The 17,619-nt window shown below is 38.5% G+C and overlaps 1 protein-coding gene and 1 long non-coding RNA gene across 47 annotated transcripts in view; both read right to left on the bottom strand.

Annotated features, from left to right (window-relative positions):
* The window catches only part of SLC8A1 (solute carrier family 8 member A1), a 421,405-nt gene that overhangs the window by 251,672 nt on the left and 152,114 nt on the right, over positions 1-17,619 (bottom strand). The window lies entirely within an intron of this gene.
* On the bottom strand, positions 7,411-17,489 carry LOC146404858 (uncharacterized). The gene is made up of 2 exons (XR_014842148.1): positions 12,023-17,489; positions 7,411-11,877 (listed from the first exon to the last, which is right to left on the bottom strand). It is a non-coding gene; the product is annotated as an uncharacterized LOC146404858 (long non-coding RNA).

Below are 17,619 nucleotides of genomic sequence, written 5' to 3'. Positions count from 1 at the left end.
GATATAGTGTATAGCACAGAGAATTCTGAACATTATCTTGTAATAACCTATAATGGAGTATAATCTGAAAAAATACTCAATATGCTATATATCTGAAACTAACCCTAGAAAGTAAGTCAACTACATTTCAATTTTTTAAAAAAATTAGGAATTCCCATCACGGCTCAGTGGTTAAAAAACCTGACTAGCAACCACAAGGACTTGGGTGCTATCCCTGGCTTTGCTCAGTGGTTTAAGGATCCAGCGTTGTCGTGAGCTGTGGTGTTAGGTCACAGACATGGCTTGGATCCCACATTGCTGTGGCTGTGATGTAGATTGGCAGCTACAACTCTGATTTGATCCCTAGCCTGGGAACCTCCATGTGCGACAGATGTGCCCCTGAAAAGACAAAAGATAAAAAAAAAAAAAAATTATGGACTTGGAGAAGAGACTTGTGGCTGCCTGATGGGAGGGGGAGGGAGTGGGAGGGATTGGGAGCTTGGGCTTATCAGACACAACTTAGAATAGATTTACAAGGAGATCCTGCTGAATAGCATTGAGAACTTTGTCTAGATACTCATGTTGCAACAGAAGAAAGGGTGGGGGAAAATGTAATTATAATGTATACATGTAAGGATAACCTGACCCCCTTGCTGTACAGTGGGAAAATAAAAAAAAATTATTAAAAAAAAATTAAGTTTGCTTACTCTTGTATCTGTCATGGGGGTCATCATGCTATTACATGGTTTATGGTAACAAGTAAGTTGGGGAACTTACTTAAAAAGTGTTTCCTTCTAATAGCTGGAATGTACATTCTTAGAATTGTACCTGATGATTCTAAATTTTCGGAATAAACTTCAATGTTCATTACCATGCACTTATGCTTTCTATCACAGCTGATGAAGACCCAGAGAGTTTAGGGGGTAACTAAAAAGATCAGTCACTGAAAATATGAACAGTATTCAGCATTGCTGACACTGTGCTAAATGTACTGAACACTTTAAGATTCATACCTGGATGAAACATGTCCACACCGGGTCCTTACCACATAACGTTAAGAGATGGCAAACCCAATTCTAGTTGTATCCTGAAATTTCCTCATAAGACTGGACTTTCAGGACCAAAGCTTTCAATACATCATCTAATTATGAGGATATTGTTCTAAATCAAGATTCTCTTTCCCTGTGAAATGTTCAATACAAGAAAAGGAAGGCAAAGGATGTATGATTCAATGTAAAAGTTGGAAAATACCTACTTAAAAAGAGAGTCAGAGTCATATATAACAGACCCTCTAAAGAGTTCAGCTGGAAATAAAGCTTTTAAATTCTGTTCAATTATGCATTTCCTCAATTTCTTTGGGAATGGATAAATCCCTTTTGCCCCACCGTTTCCTGTCCATCACCTGTGAATATGCTTGTAAAACAGCAACTATGAACTTAGAATTCAAGTTTTAAGTAACAGTGTAGGAAATTCTGGAATAATCATGTCTGAGGTCACTTGCAATTCTAACTAGTATAACAACTTTCTTAAAATTTATAAAGCACTTATTACTCTGCAGGAACTATTCTATTCACTTAAGAAATATTAACCCATTCATGGGAGTTCCCAGGTAGCCTAGCAGTTAAGGATCCCAGTATAGTCACTGCTATGGCATGGCTTGGATCCCGGTATAGTCACTGCTATGACATGGATTGGATCCCAGTATAGTCACTGCTATGACATGGATTGGATCCCAGTATAGTCACTGCTATGGCATGGATTGGATCTCTGACCCAAGAACATCCACATACTGCAGGCATGGTGAGAAAAAGAAAGAAAGAAAATACTAACTCATTCAAATCAGGTGAAAATAGTGGTGCCTATAATCATCAACCTGGTATGTACTAGGGCCCAGAGGATTACATACCTACATATGCAAAATTATTCAGCTAATTATGCAGGGGTGGCTAGACTTTAAAACAAAGGTATAGATTTCTATCAACAAAACATAAACATACCGTAAGTTCTGTAGTTGTGCTTATTACTGATTAGGGGTAAAGATGGTGACAACAGATTGAAGAAATCTAGGAATGGATACTGTAGTTTGAAAACTGCTTTGGGAGTTTCTAGACCAATCTATATGATTATCTGGGATCAAAGAAAAACCCTAAGCTTCATCTAATGATTGGATAAACCTCAGAAATATTCCTTTCCATTTATATTATGGAAATATTGGTGACTAAAACATGAAAAACCATTCAATAATCAATTAAGGGTCAACTACATGCTAGTACCTGGGTAAGGTACAGGGATAGAGGTCCCAGAAAGTTCATAGTCTAATGAGGAAGACAGTGTATGTACACTGTCAGTCTAGTGAATCAGGGACATGGCAGCAAGAACAGGGCAGAAAAGGTCAAGGACAACTTTCAGGGAAACTAACTGACCTAAGCCTTGGAGAAGTCATTTTGCAAGGAAGATGGCATCAGTGAGGGTGTGATGTGAAAAACATACTCTGCTAGAGTTATTAAAAATACTGAGTTGTTAGCAACAGAGGATCAAAATCAAAGACAAAGGCTCTGCTCCTTCCATAAGATATGTAGGATGTTTTACATTCTTATTCTCCTTCTTCTTTTTTCTTTTCTTTTCTTTTCTTTTTTTTTTTTTTTGGCTGTACACATGGCTTACAGAAGTTCCAGGGCCAGGGATTGAGCCCATGTCACAGCAGTGACAAATCTTTAAGGACGCTCAATCCTTAACCACTAAGCCACCAGGGTACTCCTGGAATATTCTTTTATGGTATCAAGGACTGGGTTGAAGCCAACATAGGTGAAGGAAGCTGCACTAGACAGAGATTTAGTACACACTTGTAACGAATTTCTATCCAACCCTCTCCCTGTCCCTGATGACACAAGAGGAAAGGACAAGAAAGCAAATCACCCCAGGTGTGTGCTACAAACATGTATTCGTGGTTTTGGCTCTGAGGAAGTTCACCCTTGAGTAGAGACCCAAAGCCACTATTTACTTTAAGATAAACTATTACGGAGAACAACTGTGAGAACCACATTCAAAAAGGAACTGTTGATCATAAACCATCTTTTGAAGCAATATTTAAATTATTTTGAAAAAAATTACAAAACTTTAAGTATCTTAATGGCCTTTGTCTTGGCCAACCTAGCCCAATGGGCATAAATTCAAAATTTTGAGGTTGTGCCTGCTGAGAAGCTCTGGTTCTGAATTGGCCTCAGGCTGTGCATCTAACAGGACCTAGCTTCCCAGACTGATGCCAGGATTTCTTGAACATGAAACTCAAAACTGAGCACTGAACATGGTAATAAGCATGTAGATCCAGAAGCACATATATTTGCTTCCCCAACCAATTTGCTCTGACACCCACCTAATGAACCAATCAGCACTGGTTAGGATGAGTAAACTGTTGAAAACTCTGAGGGTCACCTCCAGTGTTTTGTGTGTCTGTTTGTTTTCAAAAGGGGGGCAAGATGGTATAATCCCTGGAGTTTCAAATTCAGTGACTGGTTCAATTTGAGTAGTCCAAAATTGGAATGCAAAGCTTTTCTAATCTTATTTGCTCCTCCAGGGTCAAGACACTTGCTTTATTGTGTCATGGATGCTTATGTTTTATGGTGATGAGAGAGAAAAGTATATGTTTTAACCCTCCATCTCCTTTGGTCAGTATCAAAACAGAGCAAAAAGCCTTCACTTTGCATCTTGCTATTCCTCACAGATCCCTCACTTCTTACCACGTGTTTCCAAAAGAATTGCCACACCCCTGTCTCATCAAAACAACATATGCATTTAAAAATAAACATGTTTAAAAACTGCTAGAGGTGCTTCATGACTCTATTTCCATTTATTCACAAAGATAACTGGAGTGTGATGTGGAAGAAAACATAGTCATATCTTAGCTATGTAGGACAGCATCTGGAAGATCCCTATGAGCCCAAGGAGAATATCAGAGAAAGAAATCCATACTTAAGAACACGAAAGATGGCAGTCTTGCTGTTGTGGCTCAGCGGGTCACAAACCCAACTAGCATCCATGAGGATGTGGGTTTGATCCCTGGCCTTACCCAGTGGGTTAAGTATCCAGCACAGCTGTGAGCTATGATGTAGGCTGCAAATGTGGCTCAGATCCTGTATTTCTCTGGCTGTGGTGTAGGCTGGCAGCTACAGCTTCGATTTGACCCCTAGTCTGGGAAATTCCATATGCCACAGGTGTGGCCCTAAAAAGCAAAAAAAAAAAAAAAAAAAAAATTTAAAAGGGCACAACAGATGATACCTTTCAACTCTTAAGATGGATGTGGCCATCAATTTATTCCTAGAGTCACTGGTCACTGAATAAAACAAAGAAAGCAAAGATGTGTCTGAGTAAGTAAGCCCAACTCAGAGCCATTATACTCTACAATGACCAGAAAAATCTGCAACTTGAAAGCCTCTCATTTTCCTATAAGCTTTCAAATGTACCCTTCAGAACTCACAAGAGCTGGCTTTAAGACTCATGAAGCCTCGCTATGCCTCTTTACATTTGGAGCTGTTTTAGTTCTCCTGTTTTGCAAAAAAGCTGTAGTGGATGGCATGAGCAACAAAATAGTGGAGGCTTCATTCTTTTGCTAGAGTTGTAATGGGGCAGTTTCTGTCCATATCACTGTACTCCATGTTCAAGTGGATGGGCATCTCTAGGAATTTGTTAGAAATATAAGTTCAAGGGCTCTGCCCTAGATGCCTTAGAATATCTGGAGGTGAAGTCCAGTACTCAGTGCTGCAATAAGTTCTTCTTTGCAATCATAGCCTCATTCCTCCCAGGGCCACTGCCTGTCATCCAAGCAATTGGGACCCTTTCCGGGAAAAAGAAGAAACTTGAGTCAATATTTTAATTTCTTCCACCAGAGCTCTTGCTCTAAAGGAATTTACAAGTCTGGCCTTTCAAGTACAGCTCCCCAAATGGAATGCAGGACACAGGAAGGCAGAGAGGGAAAAAAAGTCTGAGTGCCTAACAGAGAAAAATGACCTATGGGGCTAAGTTGTTTTGTCTGCATCCTGTCTAAAGGCACCAAAATTTACAGAAAATAAACTCAGGGAAGAAAAAAAAATATTGGAGCTCCATGATGGTTCAAGTTTGGAGTAACTGTATATTGAGCAATAATCTGTGCATATTTTCAAGCAGCATCTGTGTTCCACTAAGTTTCAGTCTGGCTTTTATTCCCCAGAGTAATCAGCCCACATATACAAGCAGGTTAAGAGATGGAAAAATCTCTTATTTCATTTTCTATTTCCCACATCTCTTTTTGTGTGTGCGCGCGCGCGTGTGTGTGTGTGTGTGTGTGTGTAATTATACATATATATATGTATGTAATTACAGCATATGACAGGAACACTTCTTCAGAATAAAGGCAGCAAACTGCATATTAGATAGAATTGGGGTAGTTTTCTGTGCTTGAGTTCCAATTCTGGCTCTGCCATTCACAGGCTATTTAAAATGTGGCAACTAGCTTATCCTCTGTAGGACCAATTCCTCCACGGACTAATCCATTCAACAATTGATGTTTTGAGTATGTTATGGACCAAAATTATGATAAACACTGCTTAAACAGTGAGCAAGAATGATACTCTTATCTCATAGACAGATTTTCCAGATGATGATTAAAAAAAACAATCAAATAATAAATACATACATAAAATAATGTCAATCTTGTGAAGCAAAATAAAGCAGAGTAGTAGGAATAGGAAATTGGTAAAGATGCTATTTTAAACAGAATAGGTAGTAAAGATCTTTTCAATAGTTGAGCAGAGAGCTGAGTAAAATGAAAATGAGAGGCTATCTGGAGAAAGAACTTTCCGGGGGAACAGGAAGTGCAAAAGTCCTGAGGTAGAAATGAGTGTAGAGTGGTTGGAACACCAAGAAGCCAGTGTGCCCAAGAGGCAGAAAGGGGGAAGAAGAGGGCAGAGCTAGATCACATGTGGTCTGCAGCCAAGAGAATGGATTTGTGTATGACATGAACCCTTAATGAAAACTTTTAAGTTCACAATATAGCACTGCAAACTATAGGCACCATGCTGCACAGTAGATAACCAGAACTTAGTCATCTTGTAAAATTGAAACTTAGTAACCTTTTACTAATAACTCCTCTTTTCCTCTTCCTCCCCAACCCCTGGCAACCACTGTTCTCCTTTCTGCTTCTATTAGTTTGAGTGTTTTGGATTCCTCATATATGTGGTATCATGTGGTATTTGTCTTGTGTCTGGCTTATTTTTTTTTAAGTGTGATAGGAACACATTGAGGTGGTTAAGCAGGAGAATGCTAGGATCTAGTATCAGGCTTAGACTTGAAAGAATCCTCCCAGCTGAAGCATAAGAATTACTGTGGACCTGAGAGGAGAGAGTGGTTCATGGGCAAGAAAGGAATCTGGTATCTGAACAGAGGTGTGGGTGGTGTGGACAAGGTGATGAGAGATGGATAGACATAGTGTTTTTTGGAAGGTGGAGATAATCAATTACTAATGAAAAGAATCAAGGATGACTACTAGGTGTCTGTTCTGAGCAACTGCCTAAACGATAATGTTTTTAAGTAAAATCAGGAACCCAGAGAGAGGAGTGGGCTTGGGTAAGCAAAGGAGTGTAAATCAAGTGTTGCTTGGGATGAGTTAAATTTGAGTTATCTATTTCTAATCTTTAAATTTGTAGTAGAGAGCTCATAGGGTGGGTGGATAGGGCATTAAATAGATAAAATGAATGTGAAGCACTTAGCACAGAGGAAGGCATTTAAGAAATGCACAGTAAATCAACAATTGGATAGACAATGATCTCAGTCCTGCAGGGGAAACTGAGTGTTCTTATTTTCTCAGGCTGGAATATGATGACTTAAGAATGATGTGGCTATGTGTTGAGTTTGCAGTAAACTAAACCTGGCGCTACCTCAGCATTTCTTAGAATATAAAAAGCTATACTTAGCTCACCTGTAAATTTAACCACATGAAAGGCAGAAGCTTTCTGAGAATTCCATATGACACACTTCCTCCCACCACAGGGCCTTTGCATGTACCATCAAATAGTCAGCATGGAACAATGAGGAGAGCCCAAGGTTCTGAGCCAGACAACTGGAGTTCAATGCCTAGCATCACCTCTTACCATATATGTGACATCAAAGAAGTTATATAGTTAAACTCTCTGACCCTTAGTTTCCTTATCTATAAGTGGGAAGAACACATCACAGAACTCTCGGGACGATTCAATGAGATAATAATATAAATATAATTTTCCTTGAGTGATACCATGATTTTAACTGTATATAACATCAATTGGCTTTCATGAAACACTATTCATTGGATTTTTTTAAAAAAAAGTACTCCTGAAGTATAGTTGATTTACAATATTGTGTTAATTTCTGCCATATAGCAAAGTGACTCAAATATATATATAAATATTCTTTTTCATATTCTTTTCTTTTTTTCCTTTTTTTTCCTTTTTGGTCTTCTTGCCTTTTCTAGGACTGCTCCCTTGGCATATGTAGGTTTCCAGGCTAGGGGTCTAATCGGAGCTGTAGATGCCGGCCTACGCCAGAGCCACAGAAACGTGCCAGATCTGATCCATGTCTGCAACCTACACCACAGCTCATGGCAATGCCGGATCCTTAACCCACTGAGCAATGCCAGGGACCAAACCCTCAACCTCATGATTCCTAGTCGGATTCGTTAACCACTGTGCCATGATGGGAACTCCCACATTCTTTGCCATTACGCCTTATCACAAGATACTGAATATGGTTCCCTGTGCTATACAGTGGGATCTTGTCATTAATCCATTCTACATGTAATAGTTTGCATCTACTAACCCCAAACTCCCAGTCCATTCCTTTCCCAACCCACTCCCCTTTGACAACCTCAAGTCTATTCTCTACATCTGTACATCTGCTTCTGTTTCGTAGATATGTTCATTTGTGTCGTACTTTGTATTCCACATGTAAGTGATATGTAGTATTTGTCTTGCTGACTCACTTTGCTTAAATACTAATGATTTTTAAGTCAAGGAAACAAAATACTTTCAAAATGTCATACATTGCTTTAACTTCTAACTCCAGAAGAAAAAAAAAAAAGGTCAAACTTTATTGGCCCAAAACAGGGATCATTATTTAGTCACCATTTACTTATTTACTTGGCTATTTCATTCTTTATCTTAAAAGATATAATGGGATAAATGCAGCAATCCATTGCCTATGATGTCCTTTAGATTTCAGCCAAGCACCTAGCCTACTTTAAAAGAAAATGTCAGGAGTGAAATCTGAGATAAGAAAACATGTTTTGTGTTAGTGACAAAGAGAAAGATTCAAGAGTGAGTAAGGTAAGATCCTAAAAGGAAAAAAAGTGCAATTATGGCATTTTGTCATTTTAAAATCCCATTTTAGGGATTTGTTAGTAAAGAGATTTTAGTACCTCCCTTTCCCATTGTACTTAGGGAACTAAAAGTTGGTAAGTATCTTTTATAAAGCAGAGTGCTAGGCTCTTGATACATCGTCTTCCTTATTCCTCACAGCACAACTGACTTGTATTATCTCCATTATACAGATTTGAAAACACAGGGAACTCTACCCAATGCACTTTGATAATCTTTATAGGAAAAGAATTTGGAGGAGAATGGATGTGTATGTGTATTAACGAATCACTCTGTTGTACAACAGAAACTATTACAACCTTGTAAATCAACTCTATTTCACTAAAACTTAAAAAAAGAAAACAAGTTTAGAATTATCAAATATGAATCCTAACCAGACCTAAGAATTCAATCCTGAATTTAAACCATGATTTTTCTAATTTTAAAGCCCATATATTTTCTATATTTCCACCTTCAGATCAACCACATCATGAATAATAAAGTTATGGAAATGAAATAAAGCAATGGCTCACAGCTCATATATTGTTTTTTGGTTTGTCTGTCTGTTTCTTTTTGACCTAGGAATCCACATTCAAATTTACCAGTAACATGAATTAGAATTTTTAAAATGTAATCTAAGGTTTTAAAAAAAAATATGTTCTATTTGCTCAGCATTTACGTATTTACTAAAATAAGGTGGTCAGTAATTTGGGAGTTACAGAGAAGTTGAGAAGATGTTTTCCTCTTAATTTTCACACAGGACCACAATGTTTTCAAGGGTTGGAAGATGGCATGAAGTATAGAAAAGATACTGTACATACATGAGATTCTAGTTCAAACTGCAGTTTCCATCAACTAGAATCTCAGGAAGAAGTCATTTAATGTCTCTGAAGGCAGGCATACCATCTCCTCTAAGAAATGAAGGCTAGCTTAGCTAGTTGTGCAGTCTCCTTCCAGTTCTGTATTTTGATGGTCCTGAGAATTGTCAGGGATGGTCCACCACTGTGACCGTAAAAGGAAAATATCAGATCTTCCATCCTGTCAAAGAACCAATCTACTTTTTCAGACATTTTAAATATCAAATCAGTGTATCTAATAAAAATATTTTCCAGTTGTAAAAATCAAATGTCAAGGAAAAAAATGAATCTGCCCAAGAAACACATCACACAGATAGAAGGCATTTTATCAGTATATGCTCCATTCCCTGTGGACACTTTTCCTGGAGGCTTAGCTGAGCATGGGCTAAGCCATAGCGAGGGTTGTTCTCAGAGCTATGAGGATGACTCTTTTAGATGCTGCGGCCTTTGGGGGTCTCAGAATCAGCCACTGCTGAAATGTGACTAGAAAGAAAGGGCATGGACAGTGCCATATTCTATCCTGAGTTACTCTTGGTGGAACTGGGAATTATGTCTAGTCACTTATGATGGAGCATGAAAAAAGAATGTATACATGTATGTGTAACCGGGTCACCTTGCTTACAGTAGAAAATTGACAGAACACTGTAAACCAGCTATAATGGAAAAAAGAAAAATCATATAAGTGAAAAAAAAAGGCAAAGGAGAGTGGTATCCCGCCTATATGAGGAATTAGGTTCAGTCTTTCCAACACTGAATTCATTACACCACTGTGTGCTTTTATCCATCAAGAATAGGCTTCATGGTGTTTTTACTCATTCACTTAATAGAGACCAAAATGACTCTGAGTGAACAAATCCCCACTTAAGAGGTGACTTCTTAAGTTTATGGGACCATGGACTTTTTTTGAGAAAGCTATGGATCTTTTTCCTCATAGAATGCATAAAAGCAAAAAAAAAAAAAATGCATACAATCTCAAGTGCTTACCTACTCTAGCTCTTTGCAGACTATCAGGATAAGAACCCACCAACTAAATGAAGGGATTTTAAGTGGTTATGACAATGGACATAACTCAGGCAAAACGCAAATGTTTACACACCTGTTTCACTATCAAACAGGTCACATCTAAAAGACTGAGGCCATGTCATCATTGTAATTACAGTCCCAGCATTGTGTCCTGTCTATTGAGTTGACGGGGGTGGGGATGAGTATGAATGAATGGATAAATGAATGATTTGAGAATTTCTGTTGAGGATGCTATTTTTAAAAACAACAAGAAGAGGAGGAGAATAGGATTTTTGCACTTACAAAGTGAAGCCAGAGAGACAGAAACATGAGTCCTGTTCCTTCCCTATACCAGCTAACTGACCTCCTTAAGTTCCTCTTTGTACCTCAGCTGTCTTCTCTGTGAAAGGAGATAATGAGGGTGCCCAGCTCCACAGGCTTACTGTCAAGATTAAGGGGCTCATGGATGAAAAGCACATGGCACAGTGCCTGGCATGGAAGAAGTAATCACTAAGCAAGGTACGTTATCAACAACAAAAAGACATGGCCTACTTTAAGGTGGCAATTTCTGCAAATGTGGCAGCCTTCAAAAATAATTTGGAAAACAAATTAGAAAAGAAAAACCTATTATCTTTTTAGCATTAGACTTATATATGATAATTCCAGAAAATGAGATACATGGAGAAGTCAAAAAAAAGCTAGAAGCAAAGCAGAATAAGAAATACAGCATTTTCCCAATAACACACAGTTGTTTCTACTTCCTCAAGAGGGGACTATTAATTGTAATATTAATATTAAAACTGAGATTCAAAGCAATGAGAATGACTTGCTTCCAAAGACCATTAAACATCAGACACTAAAAGTCTGTACTTTATTTCTAGACCCTGCTCTTTCCAAAATTCACAGCTTAGCCTCCTTTTTCTACTAGTTAATTTCACATCTTTTCCTCACTAGAATGTTTGTGCTTATATATTACTTATATTTGCATGGGTGTTTGAAATCCATTTCATCCAAGCAAGCCAAAATTGGTTTAAAGCTACATTATCAATAATACTATATATCTGTTCTCCGTAACTATTTTTATGTTTATAATTGTTCCCACCAAGCATTACTTTCCTGCCCAAACAAAACGCATTTCTGTGTATGGCTGAGTTATTACTCTATATTTAAATCTGGAATACCATCAATTTTATATAGATGATATCATTTTAACCAGAATGTATCTTATTGTACAAAACCAAAAGATGTTATAAAGGCACAAAAACTAATTTTTAGATAACATATACAAACTACCATTTTTTTTTGAGTACCTGTAAATGAGCCAGACATTCTGATAGGAACTTGGGAGAAATTATCTCTAATCTCAAAATATTCTTGTAAAGAAGATATTATTACTGCTGCCATTTTATAGATGATATAACTAGGGCTTCATGGGCATGTGACAGAGCTGAAAGGCAAATGCAGGTATATCCAAACCTCACAGCTATGTCCTCATCCTACCGCCTGTAATGCAAAGGATGGAATATTCTTCTAAGTAACAGTTATTACACTAAGAAAATTTGGACAATCTCAGGTAAAGAAAAGTTGGTTTTGTCTAAGAATGGGATCTCCCACTATTTTTTTTAATCATATTTTATAACATGTCTATGTTAGTCGTTTATATCAGGGGCCACAACTTACTTTTTTTAATTAATTAATTAATTAATTTATTTATTTTCCCACTGTACAGCAAGGGGGTCAGGTTATCCTTACATGTATACATTGCAATTACAGTTTTTCCCCCACCCTTTCTTCTGTTGCAACATGAGTATCTAGACAACTTACCTTTTATAAGGCAGAGACTGAGTCTGAATTTTATTTCCATACAGAGTAAACATCCAAACTGTCACTGAGTGAATGAGGTTGGGAACATGCCACGAACATGATGTAGAGACGAGGCATTGCCCCCCCCCACCCTCTCATCTCTCTGGCTTCTCACCCACATTCCCCTCTGCCTGGTTAAGGGTGGTGCAAGGGAAGGAAAATATGAAGACAATGGTTGCAATAAGTTTTAAAGGCAAGAAGAATGTACCCATCAGAGGCTTCTTCACAGCACTTCCCTTTCCACCGTGATTCCTGAACTGCCCATGACTTATCTTCTGAGATGCCTTCAGTGCTCTTTTCTCCAATTCTAGCATCTGTTCCTCGTGCTGTATTCAATCTGAGTAGATTGGTCTACTGAATATTGCATTCGGCCAAGCACTCACAAACAACTTCCTGCATACACTAAAATCTCTCCCTTTCTAATTAGATCAAAGAAACAGGGAGCAGGGTGGGGGGAAAGCTTTGATGGAAACAGTGAGGGGTTTTGTCACTACAGTTAATGGGTTAGCTTGCCTGGGTGTTCGAGGTTGTGGACATTATCTGAACAAAAGATTCAAACTGACAAGTCCAAAGGACCCTCCCCTAGGATCCTAAGGTAACAGGAAGCAAAGACAAATTGAGGGGTTTTTAGAGCAGATACCTCTCACACCATGCAAAACAGGTATATCTGTGTTCATGAGGCATTCAAGGAAGCAAAATGCCCACCTAAGGAAAACAGTTTATGTCCATCTAACCGATAACTATACCTATTGTGACAAGTTACTTCTTTAGCAATAAAGAGATATGTGGTTTGTATTTACCTGGCTTACTTTTTTTTTTTTAATTTATTCTTAAAAATTCAGGGAAGACTCTTGCACTTGCATTGGAGTTTGGAGCCAAGGTGTCCTATGAACAATTCAATGGAAGAGCACATTCAATGAGGGAATTAAAGTAGTCCAGAAAATTATTATTTCTTTTTTTATATAATTTTTTTTATTTTCCCACTGTACAGCAAGGGGGTCAGGTTATCCTTACATGTATACATTACAATTTCATTTTTTCCCCACCCTTTGTTCTGTTGCAACATGAGTATCTAGACAAAGTTCTCAATGCTGTTCAGCAGGATCTCCTTGTAAATCTATTCTAAGCTGTGTCTGATAAGCCCAAGCTCCCGATCCCTCCCACTCCCTCCCCCTCCCATCAGGCAGCCACAAGTCTCTTCTCCAAGTCCATGATTTTCTTTTCTGAGGAGATGTTCATTTGTGCTGGATATTAGATTCCAGCTATAAGTGATATCATATGGTATTTGTCTTTGTCTTTCTGGCTCATTTCACTCAGGATGAGATTCTCTAGCTCCATCCATGTTGCTGCAAATGGCATTATGTCATTCTTTTTTATGGCTGAGTAGTATTCCATTGTGTATATATACCACATCTTCCAAATCCAATCATCTGTCGATGGACATTTGGGTTGTCAGAAAATTATTACTTCTGAAATAACATTCTCTCAAGCTAAGAATAAGCCATCATGTTTATTGTGGAGTATAAGATTTCAGTGAATACCTCAAATGGCTAACATATACTTTCCCATGCTGTTCCTTACTTTGGGGAATGGATATTTATATTCTTACCCAAAGGCTGGTGAGTTCTCCTTCTGTAATCTTTGGGAATTCAAAGAAGCTCGTGAGTCATCAGAACTCATTATCAAAGATGGGTGTGGAATTTAATATGATGTTGAAGACTATTAACATACAACTTTGTTCTCTAAAAATCTGAATGCAATGCAGTTTTGACTATGTGCAAAGAGTGGTTTCAGTGACCCTTTAGGGTGACTTGTGTGTTTACATAGGATTTAAGTTTCCAAGATTTGACCTACTCAGGTCCCTTTGAAAATATTAATGATATGGTCACATTTGAGTCCAAAAAATTTTTTCTTTCATACAATTTGACTGCTTTAAGAAGTAGAGTGTTGTTAGGATCTCCCATCATGGGGCAGTGGAAATGAATCTGACTAGGAACCATGAGGTTGTCAGTTCAATCACTGGCCCCACTCAGTGGGTTAAGGATCCAGCATTGCTGTGAGTTGTGGTGTAGGTCACAGACGCGGCTCGGATCCCACGTTGCTGTGGCTGTGGCATAGGCCAGCAACTACAGCTACAATTGGACCCCTATCCTGGGAACCTCCACATGCCATGGGGTACAGCCCTAAAAGGACACAAGACCAAAAAAAAAAAAAAAGAGGACATTCTATCTGTTCAAGTCCCCCCTTCCTCAAATACATACTTGCTGCCATATAGCTGTGTCTCTATGTGTCATTGGGGGTCAGACTTTGACAGCTAAAAAAATAAATGGAACAAAGAAAGTAATGCTTTTCCTAGTGGCCCCATCCTTCTCCTGGTTACTCAACCATGAAAACCTGACATCATCTGTGACCCACCCCTATTCTTCATAGGCTGTCCAACGCCTGTTGATTTTTCATTAAGGAAAATGGTCCTAACCTATTATGAAACAACTTCTACACTAAGCTCTCTCCTTTCATTTCCCATTCTACATCACTAACACAAGGTGTCTAACATTCCCAATATCATGAATTAAAAAACACATACACAATAGAATATTACTCAGTTGTAAAAAAGAATAAAATAATTCCATTTGCAGCAACATGGATGGAACTAGAGATTATTCTACTAAGTGAAGTAAGACAGACAGAGAAAAACAAACATCATATGACATCACTTATATGTGGAATTTTCAAAAAAGTTATAAATGAACTTATTTACAAAGCAGAAACAGACTCACAGACTTTGAAAACTAACTTCTGGTTACCAAAGTGGACAGGTAGGGGAGAGGGAGGGACTGGGGGTTTGGGATTGGCATATGCACACTGTGGTATATGGAATGACTGGCCAATGGGGACCTGCTGTATAGCATAGGGAACTCCACCCAATATTTTGTGATAATCTATAAAGAATCTGAAATAAATATGGATATGTGTATTTGTATAGCTGAATCACTTTTTTTTTTGTGCAGCAGAAATTGCAAATCGACCATACTTCAATAAAATTTTAAAAAATGAAACAAACAAAGCGTTTTGCGTTGCTAAGAAGAGTGAGAAGCATCCCTAACTGCTGTAAACTTTGGGCATGTGATCATTCCAGGCCTGAGAACTAAGAGAGAACTGAAGGAGTGTAGCCCGCAGGCGCACCTCTCTCCCTCATAGCTGCCCTCTACTTCCTCCTGCAAAGTCCCCTACGAGGTCTCCCCTTGGTAACTTTTGTCCACTGTTCACTTCCTTCATTGGTCCTTTATGGTGTAATCGGCACTATCACAGATGCCATTTTGCTGCCTGTACACCCTTCAATACGGAGAAAGCCCTTTGAAGGGAGCGAGACATTGAATAAGAAGCTACGCTACTTCCTCATGGCCCTAGACCCTCTCTCTAACAGGGAGATGGGAAAGTGAACCAGATGTTTAATAATCACATCATTTTACCAGCACAGTACACAGGGTGAGTGATCAAACTGTAACAAAATGAGGACAAACTGAAAAATGCATACATAAGACATTTCATTCTTGTGCAGATGTTTTCATAGGACAATGTCCCAGAAATGGGGTTGCTAGGTCAAGACAAATGCATCTCTAAGTTTGTTAATTATTTCTGGATCTCTTTTCATAAGGGTTACACCACTTCGCACTCCCTCTGGAAATGTATGAGAATGGATGCTTGTTTTCTCCCAGCTTTGCAACCGAATGCCATGTCAAACTATTGAATTTTTGCTTGTCTTATGAATGAGAAATAGTTTTTCAGTGCAGTTTGAATTGACATTATTATAAGTGAGATTATCTATGTTTCCAGGCCCTTGGTATTCTTCCTTAATTTTCTGTATTTCACAGAAGGCATTCTGTATTCCAAAGCACCGTTTCTTCTTCTTCAAGTCACACCCCAAGGGCAGTGAAGTTCACCCATCCTACACATTCTAGAACTGAGTGAGAATGGATGTGATGTGTCTGTCAAAGGAGCCAAGGGATCTAGAATAATTCCTGCTTCTCCTAGTCAGTCTTCAGTTACTGGTTTGGCAGAAGCCGAATGAAGTATGTGAAGGTGACTCTCCAGAGCAGTAAGGAAGGATTACTTATTCCAGAAATTTACATTCTGTGCTATTTTGGGATCTTGTCTGAATGGTTAGTCTTCTCCTTTTTCTGAAACACAGTATTCAAACTTCTGTATGCTGTATGGATTTTAAGAAAGAGAAAGGAAGGAAGGAAGGTAGGAGTTGAGGGAGGGAGGGAGGACATGTTAAGAAAAACTTCTCACATCTGATTAACAGTGTGGCTTCTAGAACTCCATTTCTAGACACATCTCATTACATCAAAGTGTTACTGTTGCCTATTTTTGATGCATATGTGAAACATTAAGGGCCTGATAGCACACACCCTTCCCCTTCAGACTGCCTCCAGAAACATCCCTGGAAAACCTTAAGATTAAGAAATCATAGCGTAGAGAAGTGCTTTAAAGAGTGTTATACATAACAACATCTCAATTAACCATTAATAAGGACTTCATGGAAAAAAGTGTTCTGTTGTCAAATACATATAGGAAGTCTGGATTAAAAAAAAAAAAAAAAAAAAGAGAGGACAGACTTGTGGTTGCCAAGGGGGAGGGGAGAAGAAGTGGGATGGACTGGGAGTTTAGGGTTGGTAGATGAAAACTATTACATTTAGAATGGATAAGCATAGGGAACTACGTCCAACCTCTTGGGATAGAACCTGATAAAAGATAAAATGAGAAAAAGAAAGTATGAGTATGTATGACTAGGTCACTGTGCTCGATAGCAGAAATTGACTCAACACTATAAATCAACTATACCCTAATAAAAATAAATTAGAAAAAGAATATGTAACAATTTTTATTGCAACATCTCTCACAGCCTTTAACATTGGAAGGTCTTAAAATAATCAGTGTTTCCCATTCTAGTTTGGCTGCAGAATCCAATTCCCAGGGTTTAGTATTTGTGGTAATGCTGTCATGTGGCGGTGTAGAGAGGAAAAGCATCTACCTGGGGGATCCAGGTAAGTCTGAGTTCTGACAATGTTCTGTATGTTACCCATGTCTGAGGTGGGGTACTCTACAAAGTCAAATTCAGTTCTTATCTTCCTTTGACTTATTAGGTGGAGGTGCCCCAGAAGGCATCTTGGTGGCTGCAAGGGCCTCCCTTGGTCCATGTTACAGGCACAGTGTGAGAAGTTTGTGAGAGTCATTCCTTGTATTGAGAGAGTCTATTCCACAAGAAATAGCCTAAGAAAGATGAGGGCTTTTCTTTTAGAGACCTTGACAGTAATCACCATTCTTTCCCACATGAAGAGATGCTCTATTCCCATCGATTGTCCTGGACTTACACATCTAGATAGCGGTTTATCCTGAGGTCAGGTCACTAAATCCATCAGATTCCAGCTTCACTTTAATTTGTGGTGCATACACACAGAACACAGGGCTGTCCCTGATCCAGCTCAGTATTTAAATGTGAGTATCAACTCACTAGTGGTCCCAATCATTCTGTTTCTTTGCCATTTGCCTTTCCC

The sequence above is a fragment of the Sus scrofa genome, chromosome 3 (assembly GCF_054392235.1).
Source record: "Sus scrofa isolate SSC_HxYL_T2T_F1_AM1 chromosome 3, Sscrofa_HxYL_maternal_Yorkshire_Landrace_v2.0, whole genome shotgun sequence".
NCBI lineage: Eukaryota > Metazoa > Chordata > Mammalia > Artiodactyla > Suidae > Sus > Sus scrofa.
Note: the sequence above shows the minus strand (reverse complement) of the source record. Positions and strands in the feature narration are given on the sequence as shown.